Here is a 22,819-nt window from a genome sequence, read left to right on the forward strand (position 1 = left end):
GTTTGCAAAGTATATATGTCCTGTTGAAATAAGAGAAAGAGGAACCTCATGACCCCAGGGGGTTTATGAGCCATCATTAGCAGAATATGCATCAGCAAAGAGAATGAGGTGCAAACCTAGGCATGCTGGGTTGCAGCAGATAGGCATGCTATTGTGGAAGCACAATGAAGCACAATGATGATTCTCTAGATGCTGTGCATAGACAGCTAATGCCCAGCTTCCTCAATGCTAATGACTGTTGAATGCCTAAAGGTCAGAATAAAAGCTTAACCATCTACCAGCTATGTGACTTTTAAAATAATAAAAGAACTATATCCTGCACCTACAACCCCCTCCTCACTTGACATAATCCTAAAGAGCACAACAAAAGCAGTGTGGTTTCTTGAGGCAGTGCTCTTGGTCCCTGAGATCTTGAGTCTCTGGTTCCCACCTTTAATTAAGATAAATGTCTCTGTGTCTTGTTTTATGTTAACTTTTTTCTTAAGTTTCACAGCACCTGTTCTTCAGCCCTCACCTGCTGAGCTGGTCTCAGCAATGGGCCCCTACTGTACAGCACACAGAACTGTGTGTGATTGGGTCACTTTGATGTAAAACAGAAATTGAAGAAACATTGTAAATTAACTACACCTTAAAAAAAGAGGCCCTCCACAAAAAAGAAAAAAAATTCCTTATTCATTATGTTTAGCACAATACCTGATGTGTAGAAGGCACAAAATAAGTAAATGTTTCTTTGCCTGAACTGAATGGATGGAGGGGTGTGAAAATAATTTCTTTACCATTACTAATTCAATTTTTTTAATAAATTTCCTCTAAAACATCAGACTAAGGCTCTGCCCAAGAACAAATTTACCTAAATAGTCTAAAATAGTTTTCCAATCATTGCAAAGAAATCAAAGATGATTTTGTAGTAGATTAGAAATTATTTCACTTTCTGTACAATAAGAAAACACGAACACATATTGTCTACTTCAATGTCTAGGATATCAAATGGCTAGTTTTATAAATAATAATATTTTTTAATTAATGCAATACTATTATAACTATAAGACCAAAAATAATCACAATTTTAACACACAATTCTGTCAAGTTGTTTTAATCAGAAACATGGAAGTGAATTTATGGGGAGTAATAATTGGATATGAAATCTTGCATTCACTTTTCTCTAGTTTTTCACATACACATACCCCATTTTCTAAATATATGGCTCCTTTTGACCTATATCATCCATTTTTAAAAGGTTTAAGACAAAAATGAATAAAATGGAGATTTTTTTTCTGCCTACAGATTTTACGTCAAAATAGACCATGTTGTAGGAGGTTCAGGTATAGAAAGAAAAAACACTGTATATAGAAAGGCATCTGAAAATATCAAGTAGTATCTTGGAGCTGAAAAAATAATAGTTTTCTATTTTTCATTTACAAAGTTTTTTGAACAAATACAATATGAAGATATTTGACCAAGGAAACTTTGATAGCTTTCATAGGAACACCCACTTATTTAGCCATAAAAATGTACAATACTCAATTATATTACAGTGATCCCAGAGAGGACATTCAGTCTGAAAGCAATATTACTCAAAGTGAAATTTTGGCAGTTTTGCTTCAGTCTTTTCTATTCTCATGTACAGTTATTTCTTGGTATTTAGAGCCTGATTTATGAAATTAGAGTGATTTGTCCACTTATTTAGAAAAGAGTGTGATAAAATACATTTTCTTTTACTCCATTGCCATAATGAACTGGCATACCAACTGTTCTGCACTTAAACTCTAGATTTATTCAAATGTATGATACAAGTATTATTTCTTGGGGTCCTATAAATACAAAATGAAATCCAAGCTTGGCTTCTATGTCCACCAAAATTATGCAGAAATTTCCTCTAAGCATTACTTGATGTATATGTTTTACCAAATCCTGAATCCCTAGAAAAATTGTTTTCAAAATAGGAAAACAGGAAATTATTATACATCGCCTATGAGAAGTAAAGCTAAGGAATTGACATTGAAATGTTACACATTTGAAAGAAGTAGAGGTAACATTGACTTGCTGAATTCATTTCCAAGGACACAGTACACATAGGAAAGAAGCAGTCATAGTCTAATCAGTCAGTCTTTCTTGTAGCTGTTTTCATGTTATAAATATGTATCTATTGCCTTGTCTGCTACTAAGACTGAAGTATTGTTGTAAATAAAATAATGTATGTGCATAATATACCTTATACAAATCCCATGAGTGGATTTCCAAGAAATAAATTTTAGAAGCAAAGTAAGTCCTTCTATTGGCAATTTTGACAAATGATTTCATGTAGTGCTATTAACCTTGCCAGGAGGATTGAATTTTCAGTTATTTTAATATTATTCATTTTTTTCTGATGTTTTCCAGTGTCTGAATATTTTCATTAGGCCACAGTTCCTTGTAAATACTTCATTGTAAGAGGTGCCAAGAGAAGATAAAAGTGTTGCTGTAGAATACTTACTAATAAATTCAGATACTGATTAAATCTGCATTAGAAAAAGCCATGTTAATATAAATTATAAAACCAAAATCAGCAAGCAAACAAAGCATTTTTTTTTCATTTGAAAAGAAATATTTACATCTGAAGCAACATGAATCCTAACCACCAACTGGAAGATATTTTGAATGCATTCTTAAAAATTAAACCAGTGTCAATGAAAAATGAAACAAAATTCTTTGTCTGGAATGTTCGCAATGAAACAATGTATATAGAATAGAGCAACGTATGCTTTGTGGATTTTAAAATTTCATATTATGAATAACATTTAAATATTTTCTATATGATTTTTGATATTTTAAGTATTTTTATTGACATTTATTTTGCATTATAAAATATTAAAAAGAAACATTATCATGTCTATATTAGGAAGCCATTTTTACTTGTTATTAAGGTATATAACCTTGTCATAACATATTGGCTTACCATTATAATAAACCATGCATTTATAATTTTACGTTTTTCTGTGAAAAACTCATCTGGAACTTTTAGTGTAACTCTATCATAGAAAAAATGATTCATTGTTTATTATTAAGATCATTTATTATTATTTAAAATGTATAAATAAAATGTTATAAAAATACGTAACTCATGATTTTAAGAATGCCCAAGAATTCTGATTTCTCCTTCCCAAGTCTCAAAGACTTATTTGGAATATGGAAACATTCACTTATAATTATTTTCTTGCCTTCCACATAGGCATTTATCCTTAATGTTTTACTATCTTATATAATATGTGAAAGATAACTGAAAACCACCATAATTTTCAAATGCAGAGCCCCACCTTTGAACAAAGAAATGCACTTTTTCCTCAACTCAATCAATATAATTTGTCTGAATTCACAGTTCTTGTTTTATCATTTATTTATATATATATTTTTCCACTGTACAGCATGGTGACCCAGTTATACATACATGAATACATTCTTTTTTCTCACATTACATGTTCCATCATAGGTGACTATACAGTTCCCACACAGTTCTAAAGGAAGATTGGCCAATATTTACTAAGCCCTACTAAATTCTAAGCATTGTGCTAGCTATATGTTATATGTTTCTCTAGTAATCCTCACAGAAACACCAAATTTATAGGTATCACTACCCATACTTTACAGATAAGAAAACTCTTAGAGACATTGAATGACATACCTAGGACCACTCAACTAGTAAGATGTGGTTTGGTTCAAATTTAACTGGCAACAAACCCTTAAATGTACTTTCAAAAAGCTTTACAAAAATAACTACAATTTAGGTATGGTAGTCTTGGAAATTTTGAGCTTGTACATTATAAAAATATTTCTTATTTTTTTCATTCACAGCCCAATGCCTTTCTCCCACCATGTTGATACTGCTGCAGATTCATATTTCACTTTTAATCATAGTATAAATTTCAGCTTATCTATATAGTTACTGATCTTATGATTTATTACATAATTTTCCAAATATACTATAATTTTGATCTCTCTGAAAGAGGAAGATAATAGTTTTTAAGCTCACAGCTGGAATACAAGAATACCACCTCACGTAATATAAAAGTGGAAGTTTGTGTCGCACATTCTGAATTCAAAAACTTTAAATTCAAAACGGTGGAAAGAGAATTTACAGAGATATCAATTCTAAAATTTTATTGAGAATAAAAAATATAAATAAAAGGAAACAGTACAGATGGTGAAGACTCAGTAAAGAGAAATGAGAATCTAAAGGAAAAATGAACTAAAGAAATTAAACCATACGGGTGAATTCTTAATGTCCTTTTTTGAATCTTTGGATTATCTATGAATGTATGGCACTTGGTATATATGGCTCTGTCTATTCACCAGGAGAGGACTGTTAGAGCATTTGGACTTGTGCCATGTTCCGATAATCTATCATAGCATGAAGTGGGCAGGGGGATCAGGAGACAAAGTCCTTTTGATAAGTTACTATAGAGATTAGGTATGAGTTTGTGCATTGAGAAGGAAAATGAGACTGATTAACAATGTGCCAAAAGCATGTTTTTTATGAGAAACATTTTAGCAACTACTGCTGACCTGGACAATTATGACAATAACTTACTTTCTCAGACACTGAAGACATCTGAATATCTTGGAGAGTTCCTAAGAATAGGACAGTGCATATAAATTATAGCTCAGTGATTAGAGTATTTAGCTGAAGTAGGTATTGGGAGAGGAAAGGTAGGAAAAAGGAAGAAGAATGGATGAAATACATTTGATTTGTTACCAATTAAGACACCTGTGTAAAATCCAACCAGGTCAGAAATAAAATGTTGACATCACAGAATCTCCCCTGAATCCTGCCCCTTCATTAATAATCCCACCATCCTATCAGAGATAATTACTATGCTCACTTGTATAGGAGCATTTCCTTGTTTTTTAGAGGTACTTCTAAGCATAAGAGATTAGTTTTAGTTTGTCTGATGCTTGAAGTTTATATAAATGGATTCAGTCATGCAGAATACATTCTTTTGTGCCTAGATTACTTTGCTTAGAATTACCTAAAGATTCAAACATGTTGCATTAACTAGCATTCAATAATTTTAATTGTTCTGTAACTCTTCATTCTAGAAAAATAGCACAATTAGTTCACTCCTTCTCTTGATGATGGGCTTTTGGGTCTTTTCCAGTTTGATGTATTAAGGATATTTTGAACAGTTTCCTGAATTCTTTTTGTAACACACAGTTCAGTGGAGCATATAGCTAAAAGAGAAATGTCTAGATCATGGGAAACCTCCAATTTTACCTTCAGTAGATAATACCAAACTGTTTTCCAAAAATTGTACCTATTCACAATTCCACATTTTCCCTCAAATTTTAGTCATTATGGAGTGTGTGTTAGTTACAAATTGTTATTTTAATTCACTTTAAGTAGCTTGAAGTACATTTTCCTTAGCCTCTTGGATAGTGAAATGGTTAATTTTATGTGTCAACTTGAGTAGGTCACAATACTCAGATATTTATTTGCTCAAACATTATTCTAGACATTTATGTGAAGATATTTTTAGATTAGATTAACATTAAATCAGTAACTTTGAGTAAAGCATATTACCCTGCATAATGTGAATGAGTCTCATCTAATCAGTTGAAAGCCTTAATAGAAAAAGATTGACTTAACCCAGAAGTAGAGAATTCTGCCAGTGGACTGCCTTTGAACTTAAACTGCAGCATCAACCCTTCTCTGGGTCTTCAGCTTGCCCTTTTACCTGGCAGATTTTGGATTAGCTAGCCTCTACAATGCTACAATTGTGTGGGCTAATTCTTTAAAATGAATCACTTTCTCTTTCCTTCTCTTGCATTCTGAGAAAGTACTTATGCAATATATACATACATCTTATTGGTCTGTCCTCCTAGAGAACCCTGAGGAATGCTGATAGCTTCTTTTGAAATTATCTGGTCTAAGTACTTAACCAATTTTACTTTTGGCTATTTGTCTTTTTTTTCTTTTTGAATTATAAGTGTTTATAAAGCATCTTTTCAATTTTTTGTATTATAAATATCTTCTCCCATTCTTTGACATCTCTTTTCATTCTATTAATGAATATCTTCTTAATTTTATTTGAGAACACTATATAAACCTTGTCATTTATGATTAGTTTATTTTATATACTGTTTAAAAAAGTTTTACCAACCCCAAGATTATGTAAATATTACGCTATATTATCTTCTAGATAATATTACCTAATAATTTTAGGATACATACTGACTTAACAATTGATTCTAATAATTGACCTTTTGTATTTTTAGGTATATATCACTTGAAAACAATATCTTTTTGTTCTGTTTCCTCAATTTTGACATGCATGTGTGTATATGTTTATATATGTATTTTATTATATACATATATATTCATTATATACCTATATTTTATTAAATGGCTTCACTAGCAATACTTACCAGTAAAATGGTGAATAAAAGTGATGATTTCTAATATCCTTGTCTTAATCCTAGACTCTATGGGAAAGCTTTCAAAATTTCAATAATATGCAAGCAGTTTGTTAAAATATTATTTGTAGATATTTTAAACCAAATTAATTGTTTCCTTTGATTTTTGTTTTGCTAAGTGTTTTTTATCATGAATGCGTGTGAATTTTATCTAAAGCTTCTCTGTATCTATGAGATAAGACTGATGAACTTCTACCTCAGAAAACTAAATATAGAACTACAACATGACCCAGCAATTCCACTCCTGGCCATATATCTGGACAAAACTTGCCCTGAAAGAGACATATGCATCCATATGCTCACTGTAGCACTATTCACAATAGCCAAGACATGGAAACAACCTAAATGTCCATCGACAGATGAATGGATTAAAATTATGTGGTATATATACACCAAGAAATACTACTCAGCCATAAATAAGAATAAATAATGCCATTTGCAGCAACATAGATGGAACTAGAGACTCTCCTACTAAGTGGTCAGTCAGAAAAAGAAAGACAAATACCATATAATATCACTTATATCTGGACTCTAATATATGGCACAAATGAACCTTTCCACAGAAAAGAAACTCATGGACTTGAAGAACAGACTTGTGGTTGCCAAGGGGGAGGGGGAGGGAGTGGGATGGACTGGGAGTCTGGGGTTAATAGATGCAAACTCTTTCATTTGGAGTGGATAAGCAATGACATCCTGGTGTATAGGACTGGGAACTATATCTAGTCACTTATGATGGTGCATGTTGGAGGATAATGTGAGAAAATGAATGTGTGTATATATATATATATATATATATATATTTCTGTATAGTAGAAATTGACAGAACACTGTAAACCAGCTATAATGGAAAAAATAAAAATCATTAATAAAAAAACTAAAGCACTTCTAATGTGATGATTTATATCGACAGAATTTTATATTTTATTTCCCCCAATTTTTTTTTGTCTTTTTGCCTTTTCTGGGGCCACTCCGTGGTATATGGAGGTTCCCAGGCTAGGGGTCAAATCAGAGCTGTGGCTGCTGGCCTATGCCAGAGCCACAACAATGTGGGATCTGAGCCACATCTGTGACCTACACCACAGCTCACGGCAGTCCTGGATCCTTAACCCACTGAGCAAGGTCAGGGATTCAACCCGCAACCTCACATTCCTAGTTGGATTTGTTAGCCTCTGAGCCATGACAGGAACTCCTCCCTAACTTTTTTATAAAAATTTTTCAAACATACAGAAAGTTGAATGAATTTTTATCATGAACAGCCATAATGCATACTCATATTCTGCAATTAATATTTTATTAAAATTGCTTGTCATGGAACTCTCCATCTCTCCATTTCTACAGCCATCCATCAAACTACTTTATTCCTGATTGATTTAAAAATAGCCTAAAGATTCTAGCATGCCTATGATTACTTAGAGTTCAATAAATAATTATTATTTTTTGTTTTCATTTTCATTTGAGAACAATACCATATGCAATAAAATACACAAAGTTTAAGTATAGTATTCATGAGTTCTTATCCATGCATAAAAATTACAATCCCACCAGATAGGACCTTCTTGATTTTTCCTAATGAATTTCTATCCACACTTTCATTAAGACAATGATTTTCAGTTTATTTCACTCCTTGAAAATTGTAAGTATATTAAACTTTAAGCTGTATCCTATGAATCCAGGATATAGACACCCCCCATTAGGGATTTGTTTGAATAGTCTTGTTTTTGTTTATGTTGTTTCTCTTCTCAAATGCCTGATTTTTTAGGTTTTATTGATATTATTTTCAAAATTGGTAGAATTATTTTGAGTTTCAGAAAGGTCATATGTTTTGCCAAAAAGGATTTAAGTTTGCTTCTATTAAGCACCTGTGTTACTAGTCTTTTGGGAATATCTCAATGGAAAATTAGTGTTCCACATGAATAAAAGTTTATTACAGTTTCTCCTTTTGATCAATATTCTGTTAAGATTGCCAAACTGGGAAGTTTTCTTGTGGCTCATTGGGTTAAGGATCCAGTGTTGTCGCTACAGCAGCTTGGGTCATTACTGTGGCATGGGTCCAATCCCTGCCCCAGGAACTTTTGTATGCCACATGTGCAGCCAACAAAGAAGGAAGAAAAAAAAAAAGATTGCCAAACTAACTCATGCCAAAAACAGACAGAAAGATTGTGCCACTCCTACCTATCCTATACATGTGTATATGAGTATGTATTGGGAAGCAATGTGTTTTCAGAAGACAGTAGTAAGATTAGGATGGATGCATGAATTCTAGTGCCGCATTTACCAGTATACAGGTTGATCCTGAGCAATCATTAAGTCCCTCTGATTTAGTAATAAGGCATTGGTAAAATGAGCATCATCATTATTAAAAATAATTATCTTTCTATCTTGAGTTAATGTGACAAATAAGTTAAATGATGTAAATATACTTGTCAAATTATTACATATATTTCACATAAATGTAAAGTATATTAATAAAATATTCTCTTTTATCTAAATAAATAACTGCGGTTGAAGTCAAGAATCAGAAGATAATTAAATTTATGGTAGATTACTTTATATTACTTTAATTCATACCAAAACATCTATGATAGAATAACATTTTGGAATGTCAACTATAAACTAGTTTTAAATGCAATATGTCCATCCAATCATTACAAAGTAACTGCACTGGAAAAAAATTGCCTCCCTCTGCCATATCCAATTGCAAGTCTAAATTATTTTCATCAGTGAAGCATAGTGTTTAGAAGTATGAATTCTGTAATTTAAACCTTGGATCTGTAATTTGTTAATAATGTGACTCATTAATTTATATAACTTCTCTTTACCACTCATCTGTGAAATGGGAATACTAATAATGTTCATTGCATAGGATTATTGTGAGGATTAATTTACAAATTCTAATAAAGGTATTTAGAACATTTCTTAGAGTGTAGTAATAATTCCATAAATATGAACTATTTTGTCATTACATCTTACTTTGATTAAAATTATTTTTCATGCTCAAGTAAAACTCTTCAAAATATTGAATATCATTTATTCTCAAGTTTCAGCATCTTGCTGGGGTAAAGCTTTGTTAAAATGCTAAAGAACATTCATTAGACTGCTATGAATTTTTAATACCACAATTCCATTTTAGCTTTGTCACTCTTTTGAAAAATTTGTAAATCAACAGAAAAGTGGTCTAAGGATTCTAAGGTGAACACTAAGTAAAGAACAAATAAAAACTAAAAATGGAGTGATTCTCAAAACTACCACTAAATTACAGACAGATGCCAGTGACTACTATTTATAAAATTAAATGTTATGAAAATATTTTCACCTTCATCATTCTGTTTATAGCATATTTTATTTTTAACAATTTATTTTGTTATTTTTCTCTAGTTGGACAATTAATGATATGTACCTAAAACTGATGTCTATAAAAATTACAATAAAGTCTTGTGATTATTTTTTTCTTTTAAATTAATGTTATTTTGTTTTACAGAAGAGGAATTTGCAATTAGAATACAAGAGTTGTTTTGAGAATCATGAAATTCTTTAAAATTATGTAGTTAAAATATTTGTAATTGTCATTTGGTGAAAATATGGAGTGAACCATATTTTTTGAAAGTGGATTTCTTTAATAGGAATATTCAAAGGCATGAGCGAAATATAAATAATCATAGTGAAGGCAAAAATAAAACATTAGACTAGATTCTAAGATTACAATAGATAACTGTGAGATTTATCCTGAAGGGTTCTTGGCAACAGCTAGAGATTTTTTGTCACAAAATGGTGAGAATGCCATGTGTATCTAGTGGGAGAGGACAGGGATTCTGCTGAATGTCCTATAGTGCACATTAATAATGACAAACTCCTCTTCCCTCAGTACGCACACTCAGCAAAGTATCATCTAGATTAAAATGAGGACAGTATTGGAGAGGGGAGGTGGGGGACAGAAGGATTGGGAGTTTGGGACTGGCAGATGCAGAATGCTACATAAAGCATGGATAAACAACAAGGTCCTACTACATAGTATAGGAAACTATATTTACCAATATCCTGTGGTAAACCATAGTGGAAAAGAAATGTGATGAGGAATATGTGTATATACTCATTTTGAATCATCTTGCTGTACATCATAAATTAACACAACATTGTAAATGAACTCTACTTTGATAACATTTTTAAAAATAAATAATAAAATGCCAATAATACTGAGTTTAAGAAACTATGGTTTAATGTATAATGCAGTCCTTCTTCCCAAGAAAAGGGTGACACATATCCTTACATAGAATTTGCTTTGCATATATAAACATATATGATCATATAAGCCCATTTAAAAAGACATGAGATTGGAAGTTCCCTGTGTGGCACAGTGGGTTAAGAATCCAACTGTAGTAGCTCAGGTGGCTGTGGAGCCATGGGTTTGATCCCAGACCCAGCAGAGTGGATTAAAGGATCCATTGTTCCCTCAGCAGTGTTGCAGGTAGCAGCTGTGGCTCAGATTCAATCCCTGGCCCAAGAACTTCTGTATGCTGCAGGAATAGCCATGAAAAAAGAAGAAAAAGAAAAAGAAAAACAAAGGAATGGCGTTATAGCCTGTGTTATTCTGTAATATTTTAAAATTATAAAAAGAACCAACATCTATCATAAAATGTTCAAGGAAAATAAATGTTATATATAATGAAAGTTTAATTTCTCCACAAGTCCATGTAATCCCATTCCTTTGAATAAAAAACCCTCCATAGCTTCCTGTGTATTCCTCTAGAAATTGTTCATTTATAAACACATACACATTTTTACACTGCTGGTTGCACACATAAACATTTATTACTTTTGGCTTATTCCTATGAAATCAGAGGAAGCTGACCACACCTCTGTCTCCAGGTGTGCATTATAATAATAGAACATGACATTTGGCGTTCCCTTGATCACTATTACTGATTCAGGAATGGTCCCTTGATCTAAGTTGGGCCAGTCAGGCTGAAGGAATGCACTTTTAATCTTTGAGGATAAACTTTTTGTTACTAGATTTGAAGAAGGTAGCATGATGCCACAGTCACTGTTGGCAGACATTTTATGTCTATTTAGGAACCAGCCTAAGAAAAGTGGTGAATGAATGGACTCTGGAGCTAGACTTCCTGATGTAAATACTTACATATTGTTTACCAGCTATGTAACTTTGGATAAACTATATAACTTTTCAGAACTTTAGTTTTCTTTTGCATGGTGTATCTATAATAATGGTAAGTTACATCATATTGAATATGAATGAAGTGTAGTAAAATATGTAAGTAGAAAAGAGATGGGCTTAGATTAAGTATTAGTTTATTAATATTATTATGATGAAGCCAATTCAGTGGAAAAAAGAGTGGAGAGACAGAAAGGACCTGAGTTCTCAACGGCAATATTGAGCTACTGATTCAACTAAATGGAAGGGCATGCAACCTCTGGATACTTTGTCATGTGGTATAATAAAAGACCTTATTGTTTAAGTTAAATAAGATTTCTATAACATAGACCAAAGGTATGTGTGTCTATACAGATATGTATCTATTCATATTTTATTAAATGGAAGAATTCTACGAACATGTTCCATGTATCATCTTTTTTCACACAATACTGTATCTTAGATCTCTTTTTGATCATTTACATGGATATTTACCTCATTCTACTGCATACTATACCATCGTATGGGTATATCAAAATATATTTGTATTCATTTGCTATTATTACATAAGAAAATGTCACAAATTAAGCAGTTTAAAAAATTTATTATTTCAAATTTTTCTGTAGGTCAGAAGTCCAAGCCAGGATCAACCAGTTTTTCACTTCAGTCTCAAAAAGCTGAAATTGAAATCAAAGTGCCAGCTGAAATTGATCTGATCTGATCTGAGGCTTGATACCTTCCAAGATTTCCAAGCTCAGAATGTTTTTTTCAGTTTGACACTTACTAAGACATTATTTATTAATTGTAAAAGCTGTATATAAACCATAGAAAAAATTAAATACAACTGAAATAATTTTTAAAGTAAAAAAAGAAAAAGTGCTTAGTCCCACGAATCAGAAAACACAGATGATGTCATTTTAGTGGATGTCTATCTATATATCTATATCTATATATAAAGTCCTTTAATATATACATATAATTTTATCAAAATGTGATCACACTTACATAAGACTTTGTCTTTTTATTAACAATCTACCTTTCCAAAGCAATAAAGTCATCCTATTTATCATCAGTCTAGCATCAAATCATTTCAATTACATTCCAATCATTTTAATCTTTTCAATTAAAAAATATTTTTAGAGCTTATTTGCCTAAACCAGGGTTTAGTTTAGAAGCAAAGGCTGCATCTAGTTACATCTTTTAAATATCTTTTAATCTAAAACAGTCCCTCTCTAGGAACACAAATTTATTGTAATGACCAGGCCAGCTGTCCTACAGAACATGTTGTCCTTTGAAGTTTTCTTATTGTTTCCTAATGGTCTTCTTTATAAGGGTACTCAGTCTCCTAAGCTGGAGATTTGCCCCAAAGACTTGATTATTTTAATGTATACAATTTTTTATAGGATACAGCACAGATGAGTAGTATGTTTCACTTTGAATCAAATCAAGAACTATAAAATGCCTTTCCATAAGTTATAAGAAAAAATGAACAAGAGATTATGGTGATAGCAATGAGAATTTTAATCTTTTTTTACCCAACATTATTTTATGAAATTTGTCAAAATAAAGTAAAAAAATAGTACATTGAAAATTCTGGTACCCACCACTCACACTGAGGAATTAATATTTTGTTAACTGTGAATTATATATACATGCAAAAATATTTTTTGCTAAACCATACAAAAGTTGGAAATATCATAAACTTTATCCCTAAAAATTTCAGAATGCATCACCAAAAATAATTGCTTCTTTCTATAGCCATAATATCATTTTCACCTTAAGAAAATTAGCAATTATTCTCTATTTTCATTTAATATTTAGCCTATATCTAAATATCCTCAGTTATTTTCAAAGGTGTTTTGCAGCTTTTAATTTGAGATAAAATGCACATACCAGTAATTGTATTAAAGTGTGGAATATCAGGACTTTTAGCATATTCAAAGGTTGTAAAACAATCATCACTGTCTAAATCTAGAACATTTTCATCACCCTCCAAAAAGAAATTACATAACTATTAGCTAGCTGTCACTCCCCAATTTCCTGTGGCTCCAGTCCCTGGCATCCATTAATTTATCTACTGTCTATATAGACTTACAATTTCTGGATATATCTTGTCAATCAAATTATGGTATAAACAGCCTTTTATGTTTTATTATTTCTCCTAGTATGGTGTTGCAAGGTTCATCTACATTGTACCATGTATCACTACTTCAGTCTTTTTATGGCTGAATACATTGTATGGAATGTAATGTCACATGATGTTTACCCACTCATCTATGGAAATTTGGTTTATTTATTGTTTTTACTTTTGACTATTGTAAATAATGTTGTTATGAACACTTATGCACAAGTTTTAGTGTGGAGATATGTTTTCAATTCTCTTTGGTATATTGATAAACTATATCTACAGTGGTTTCATTTTTAAGTTTTTTCATGAATAGTGTTATGAGGATGCCAACTTTTCCACTTTCTTTCAATATTCATTATTGATATTTAAAAATTATTATTATTGTGGTCATCCCACTTGGTGTGAAGTATAATCCTATTATGGACTTAATTTGCATTTTTCCAATAACAACAATATTGAGTATATTTCATGTGCTTAATGGCCCTGCAATATCTGTTTAAATTATTTGCCAATTTTTAATTATTTGCCTTTTTATTGCTAAAAATTGTTCATATATTCTAGATATAATTGTCAGATATATGATTTATAAATACTTTATCCCATTCTGTGATTAGTTTTTTACTTTATTAATAGCAACTTTGAATCACCAAAGGCTTCAGTTTTAATGAAGTCCAGATTATCTATTTATTCTTTTATCACTTAGACTTTGGACGTCATATCTAAGAAGGTTTTGCAGAACCCAAAGTTATGAAAATTTACACCTATGCTTTCTTTAAGAGTTTTGCAGTTTAATTTCTTATATTTAGGTCTTCAATAAATTCTGTCGAATGTCTTTATATGTTGATATGTTATAAGGAAGGAGTACTATAACTCTTGTTGAAAATACTATTCTTTATTTGATATATTGTCTTATCACCCTTGTAAAACATCAGTTGACTGTAGAAATCTGTATGGAATCTCAATTTTACTCCACTGATCTATGCGCCCATTCTTAAGCTAATACCACACTTCCTTTAGCACTCTATCTTTGTCGGATGTTTTGATATTGGGAAATGTGGGACCTCCAAATTTGTCTTTCTTATGCAAGATTATTTAGACAATTCTGGTTTCTGGGTCCCTTGAATTTCCATATGGATTTTAGTATTAGCTTGTCAATTTCTACACAAATGCTGTTCACATTTTGATAAGTTTTGCATTGAATCTCTAAATTCCCTTAGGTAGTATTGTCATCTGAACAATATTAAGTATTCTGTCATTAACACAGAGATATACTTCTATTTATTTAGACTTTAATTTCTTTCAATGATGTTTTAAAATTTTCAGTGCATAAATTTTAAAGATCTTCTGTTAATTTTTAATTTTTTCTTATATACTTTATTCTTTTTGCTACTATTTCAAATTAAATTGCTTTAATAATCTCCCTCTTTTTTTTTTTTTTTTTTTTTTTTTTTTTTTTTGCCACACAGGGCATGCTAAAGTTCCTGGGCCAGGGATGGAACCCACACCACAGCAGTGACCTGAGACACAATAGTAATATTGCCAGATACTTAACCCACTAGGCCACCAGGGAAATCCTTTGTAATTTCATTTTTGATGGTTAATTGCTAGAGTATATAGTTAATTCTTTCAGAATTATTGAAATTTTTATTAGCTCTAATAGTTGATTCCTCAGTATTTTACATATATAAGATCATGCCATCTGCAAAGATGAAGTTTTACATCTTTTTCTTTAATCTGGATATATTTTATTTCACTTTCTTGCCTAACTGATTCATCTTGAGCTTTCAATAAAAATGATGATTTGTTCTTGATATTAAGGGTTGATAAGCTTTCAGTCTTTCACCATTAAGTATATTAACAGTAGATTTTTTATAGATACTCTCTATAATATTAAAGTTCCCTTTATTCCTAGTTTCTTAAGTGTTTTAATCATGAACATGTTAAATTTTATTAAAAGCTTTTTTCTGCATGTATTGCGATGATCATGTTGATTTTCTTATTTTTATTATATCAATATAGTGAATTATTTTGATTGATTTTCTTATGGCAAAGCCACCTGGGACAATCATAGTATAAATCACCCTTGTTTGTAGGCTGCTAGAATTGGTTGCTTGCATATTCTTGAATATTTTTGTGTGTGTATTCATAAGGGATATTTTGAGATTTTTTTTCTGGTTTGGCATTATAGAAATTAATACTGGTCTCATAGAAGGGTTTAGAAAGTGATTACTCTTCTACTTTTTAGATAATTTTCTGAGGAATTGTTGTAAATTCTTAAATGATTGTTGGAATTCACCAGTGAAGTTATCTGGTCCTGGGTTCTTTCCTTTATGGGACGTGTTTTGTTTATTAATTCAATCTCTTCTTATGGGAAGATTCAGATTTTCTATTTCTTCTGGAGTCACTTTTGGTATTTTGTGTTTGTATTTTCCTAAGAATGTGTTTCATCTGGGTTATTGAATTTGTTCACACAAATCTGTTCACTTGTAATAATATTCATTTGTTATGGTACATATTTTTACCTTTGTAAGGTCTATAGTAATGTCTTATTTCCCTTATTGACTTCAATAACTTAAATCTTCTCTCTTTTTTTCTTAGTCTAGCTAAGGTTGTATCAGTTTATTTATGTATTTATTTATTTTGGCTGCTCCTGTGGCATGTGGAATTGACCAGTGATTTGACTGAACTTGCACCACAGCAGCAACCCAAGCCTCTGCAGTGACAATGCCAGATCCTTAACCCACAGTGCCATAAGGGAACTCCAGTTCTTTTTCATTTTTTAAAAGAACTGACTTGGTTTAACAAAATTTTTTCTATTGATTTTTAAATCTCTATTTCATTTTTTTCTGCTCTATTGTTTATTTTCTTTCTTCTGATTGTTTTGAGTTACTCTTCTTTTCCTAGTTTCTTAAGGTGGTGGTTCATGTTATTATTTTGAGATATTTGTTCATTTTAATATAGAAGTGTATAAATACATTTTTCCTTCTAGCACTGGCTTCACCACTTCATGTAAGTTTTGGAACATTTTATTTTTATTTTCATTCATCTAAAAATATTTTTCCAGTTTTGCTTCATTCTTTGGTCCATTGGTTATTAGTAGTATATTGTTTATTTTCTGCATATTTCTTGAATTTACAATTTTTTCTGTTTTTTTAAAAATTTCTAATATGTTATTATTTTTCATTGTAGAATTTTTCATTGTAGAATTTCATGATTTAAATAATTTCATATCTGATCAGATTTGTTTTATGGCTTATCATATGATGTATCTTGGAAAACATTTCCTATACACTTGAATAGAACATATTTTGTTGTTTTGGAAGGAGTTGTATAAATATATGGTCTATTGGTTTCATGTGATTTTCAAGTCCTCTATTCCTGTTTTATCTTTTGTCTACTTGTTCTTTCTGTTATTCAAATCGCAACTGTATTGTTCAATAAACTGTTTTACCCTTTAATTATTTCAATTCTATTGCTTTACATACTTTGGAACTCTGTTATTAGATGCTTATATTTTTATAATTGTTACATCTTCTTCATGAGTTGAATCATTATAAAATATCTCTTTTATCTTTTAGTAATAATTTTTCTCTTCAAGTATATTTTGTCTGATAGCTGCTCCAACTTTCTTATTACTGCTTTTGCATTTTTTCTTTTTTTAAATGTTTCATGTTTGTATTTAAAAATTGTAATTGTAAAATAATATTTTCAAGAGTAGTATCTCTTGAAATCAGATTTTTTTCTCTCCTCAGTGTTTGTCATTAGTTGTGTTTGTTGTTTTTTGTTTATCTTCAATTAATTCTATGAAGGCAGTATTCTTTGCCATGTGTGGTTACTGACCTATATGGTGAGTTAGATCATGGTCACCTAAAAATCACACGGATATTTCCTTAACCACCAGGAATTCATAGACCTCTCAGTCTTTTCTGAGAGGCTCTATGTGCATATTAGGACATGCCTTCAATACTTAGACAGGCAACAGATAACCCTTCCTTATCCTTTACTTTCCCCATGTGTAGAACCTCAAATTTTGTCAGACTTGAGAGCCTAGAGCCTTCTCAGATTTTGTTCAGAGCATATATACAGTTTTGGGCATGGGCATAACTCTATGCATATGACTAGTCTTCTAAACTCCTAGAAATATGTCAGAATTTTTCAAGTTGTTATGGTTACCTCATGTTGCAACTTTTAACTTTAAGATTTTGGTTTCTGTACTTGTCTCATGTAGTTAAATAAGCAACCAGAAGTTTTATTCAAAAAATGCTGTCAGGGAAAATTTTTGCTGGACAATCTCTGAATTAGGTCAAATGTATACAACATTCCATATCAAGTCTTCCATAAAACTACCATCAGGCCAAAAAATGATAGTTCTCTATGAAAGAGGCTTTGCAGGAGCTTCAGTACCTTTTTGTTCCCTCTGGTTTATGCCAGGCAATACATCTTCATTATAAATGTGGGCTGTTAATTTTAAACACAACTACAATGCTGGAGAGCAAGGGATGGGGAAAATGAAAATTAACACTACAAAGATCACTGTTCTTATAAAATTTGGTCAATTATTATTGAATACATAGTCACAGGTTTTGTGCAATTGTTTTGGTAACCCCTAGCATTCTGAAACATTTGGTTCTGGAAAGAATTTCCAATTTTGTAATTGCTTTTAAAGAGGAAAGTAATTTTTGAGGTCTTTACTCCAACTATTTCACTGATGTTCCCTTCATTGATTGTTAGAAGAATTTAATTCTTTGCACTTGTAGGACTGTCATTCCTACTTCCTCATGGGCTATCAGCAAAAGGCTATTCTCACCATCTAGCCAGTCCTTCCCATAGCAACTTTTCTACATCCTGGCCATTCATTCCTTCAAAGCTTAAAGTTTTACTATAAGAGATGAGGTGAGTATCTAATGTTATATTTTTACAAGTAAATCTGTTACCTCTATTAGTTTTTTCTTTCAGTGATAGTTGTTTTCTCTTGAGAAGGGACAATGAGAGAAATTTACCTCACTGTTAATTAAAAGAGATACTTTATCCTCATTTCTGGAGATAAAACAGATTATTTTTGACTAAACAGGGAAATATGATAAATCTTTACAATAACATTAAAGTCCAACAATAGCCATAGCAAGAAAAGCTCAGGAGCAATGTTATTTTATCATGCCATACTCAACATCATGTTTACCACATGTAAACAGTAAGTAGGGCAAGATATTTGACAGTGAAAACATTTTTTCAGGAATTAAAAAGTACCTTGGGTAAATTTCTATAAAGCATAGAAAGCATAGACTCGTATTTGGGTATATTAATAAAATATGTACCCAGAGCTTCCAATTTATGCCTATTTTCTTAAAATACTGATCTATATTTATTAAATAACAATTATTTTTGCCTTTTTGCCTTTTTAGAGTTGCAACTGCAGCATATGGAGGTTCCCAGGCTAGGGGTCAAATTGGAGTTGTAGCCACCAGCCTATGCCAGAGCCACTGCAATGCAGAATCTGAGCTGAGTCTGTGACTTTCACCACAGCTCACAGTGACACTGGATCCTTAACCCACTGAGCAAGGCCAGGGATCAAATTTGTATTCTCATGGATGCCAGTCAGGTTCATTAACTGCTAAGCCAATACGTGAACTCCAAATCACATCTTTATTTTTAATTTTCATTTTTGTTTGACATAAAAACCATGTTTTCCTCAGTACTAAATAAAATTAATTTATGAAAGAGACTCTATATTCAGAACCTCTGTGGAATTTAAATATCATTAAAATTGAAATGACTTTAATTTTTGTGATTCCTACTATCTTTCAATTTATATATTTTCTTAGTTAAAAAATCATTATGCTATTAAGGCACAACAATGAAGTGGTAGCAGACCATAGATAGCCACATAAAATAATATATTTAAATTGAAATAAGATTATTCTGATATTTAAATTTGGCCACTGTGGAGTCTCTCTTAACTCATTCTGGTAACTGAGCTATTTTTTAGTACATTACAATAAAAAGAAAATCAATGTAGACTCCCCTCTTTAGCTCTGACATGTAAAGAGCTTTGATATTGTCATTATTCTCTCTTCAACAAGATAAAATCAAACAAACTGAAAGTCAGTCACTTAACTTGGACTCACCAGATAACTGAGTTCACAGAGGACACTGTTATCCTGAAATCTGGAGATGAGAGAATACAGAATATCACAGCTTAGATCAGCTTAGGAGAAATAGCCAAAATTTTAGTAATATTTAAATTGTAATATTTATAAACTGCTGGACACTGAGTGGAAAATTTTAGAATGAGTAAAACCTGAGTGTTTAGTACTGGGATCATTCACATACTTTCATGGCTTTTACTACCAGTTACATCATGGTGAAGAGCCAAGAAAAATCTATTTATTTCCGGTGGTGGGAAGAGAAAAAGAACCATCTTGAAATATGTCCAGAATGTTATCTATAAAAGAGGCCTACTATAAAATGAAAAGGACTTTATTGGTGCTTCTTCCAACTTGGTTGAATCACTCTTCAACTGAGTAGCTATTCAACTGGATAACTGGGTAACTATTTATTTGCAGGCCCATCTTACCTTACTGTATCATCAGAGCCTAAGAAAACAGGATCACTAAAAGACTAAAATGTCATCATAAGTTATAGAATACTCCCTTTCCCCAACACCTTACTCCCATGTAAATAGGTTTCCCCTATATTAACAATAATTTATAGGTGAAAGAGTTACAGTAAATGACTACACTTAAGAAGGAGTTTATAGGGAAATGTATAAACAACATGAGAGACAACAGCAAGGACATTAGAAGAAATCGAAATGTCTGGCACCTACAGTTACAAGAAATATTAAACACAGCATAACTTGTAGCCAGATTAACATAAAACATCACATGAAAAGCTTATTCAATTAAGTTTCTATTACCCAATAAACTCTGTCCAGCTTTTAAAAAAAATACAAATCATACAACAGGCAAGAGAAAATCCACTGAGGAGAAAAAGCAAACATCAAACCAGATTCAGATAAAACATACATTTTGGAATTTTCAGACAGAGAATTTAAAGCAATTATTTTTTTAATATGTTAAGATCTGTAATGGGAAATGTAAAACAATTCTAGGATAGATTGGAAATTTAAGCAGATAAGTGGAATCTCTAAAAAAGAATAAAAACAAAATGTCTAATAAAAACAAATGCATAAAGCCTTTGGTTGGCTCATCAGTCCATTGACACTGCTGAGGAAAGAACAAATGAGTGTGAGGATATGTCAGTAGAATTTCCCAACCTAAAAAGCAAAAAGAAAACAAAATGAAAAAACAGAACAGAATATACCAAAATCACTTGATAATTTCAAAACATGTTAACACACTCATAATAGAATAAGAGGGGAAACAACAGAAGAGAAAAAAATATTTGAAGTTATAATGGCTGAAAATTTTCAAAAATAGCATATACACACTAAATTATAGATGCAGTAAGCTCACAGAACACCAGAAAGTATAAATACCAAAAAATCTAGATATGTAGATATCACATTTAAATTGCAGGTAAACAAAGATAAAGAGGAATGCTTAAAAAAAGACTGAATTATAAGGTTAAGAATTACATCGTGCCTCTTGTCAGAGACCTAGAAAGAAAGAAGAGGATAGAATGAAATTTTAAAGCACTGAAAAATAATGTGTCCACCAAACCAGTATTCTATGTCCTGTAAGATATGATATGATGTGATAAAAATGACATTTTATCTCTGTTGTTTTATTCCCCAATACCATAATCCTAGTCTAATCATGAGAAAAATGTCAGGCAAACTGCAATGAAGGGGCTTGCTACACAATATCTGACTCCTTAAAAACCATCAAGGTCACCAATAATAAGGAAATTCTGACAAAGTGTCACAGCTTAAAGGAGCCTAAGGAAACATGACAACTAAATGTAATGTTAGTATTCTGGATAGGATACTGGAAGAGAAAAAGACATGAGGTAAAAAGTAGAGAATTATTCTTCATCTGGGATGAGTGTAGAGCTCTGTGGATCCACTCTACAATGAAGACAGAAAATCTTGTGAAAATGATAAAATACCACTTTTAAAGTTATCCTAAGGGAAAATAACAAATGAAGACATATTCATTTTAAAAAAATCAACTTTAATTTGATATAAACAATGAGAATCTGTGCTTTATAATATGTGACCTATTCCCTCTCATCTCCCTAGCTCAGTGTGATATTACCTCCACTCTGAGCAGGTATGGCTAAAATGGGTCCAGCTTCCTCTCAAAGGTTACCATATCTCACCAGATGGAATAAAATGGCATCATTAAACATCACAACTCCAAATTCAAAAGTCTAAATCATCTGTGTTTTTGGCCAACAGATCAGGTATTCTCTTCCTCCATGTAACCCCCATCCACAGGACAGTAGCGCTATTCCAGAAACATCAGGCTAATAATATTTCAAATCATGATGCCATTGATCCACCTCTCAGGTAGGCAAAAAGTTTTATGCAGGGAGAGGCAACCTGAAAGGACTAGAAGTTATTGCCTTGCCCATTGCCCAGAGTAGTCACTCAGAGAATTTTCTGAGAGAGAGGCAGTCAAATAAAAAAAGAGCTCCAAGGCTCTCCCCCAGGGAATTGCCTTTTTATATAAAACAGAGTGTGGAGAAGTTCAAACTAAAGGGTTCATCTTAGTTGTGAGAAACAAGCATATCCTTCACCAGTAAGTTCAACAGAGGGAAAGAGTTGAGAGGAATCCTCACTGAATAAGAACCAACTTCAAAGTTTTGCCTCAAACACTACTTCTGTCCAAATTTAATCGGAGCAGATTCCTGAGCAATTTGTGCCCATAGCACTATCAAAAGCAATAGAACAATTATCTTGTAAATAGTATAACCTAGAGGATGAGATATTAATACCAAATGTAGTAGACAGCTTAACAGAGTGATGAGTGAATGAGCAGTCAAAGAGAGCCCAATAAAACCACTATCATCCCTGGGAAACTGCATATATGCATAAGGCTGTACTTTCTGTAGACAACAAAGACATCACTCTGTGAGCAGAAATAGACTTCCCTAAGATAGCCTAACCATGTTCACAATGCAAATAAGTAACA

The sequence above is a fragment of the Sus scrofa genome, chromosome X (assembly GCF_054392235.1).
Source record: "Sus scrofa isolate SSC_HxYL_T2T_F1_AM1 chromosome X, Sscrofa_HxYL_maternal_Yorkshire_Landrace_v2.0, whole genome shotgun sequence".
NCBI lineage: Eukaryota > Metazoa > Chordata > Mammalia > Artiodactyla > Suidae > Sus > Sus scrofa.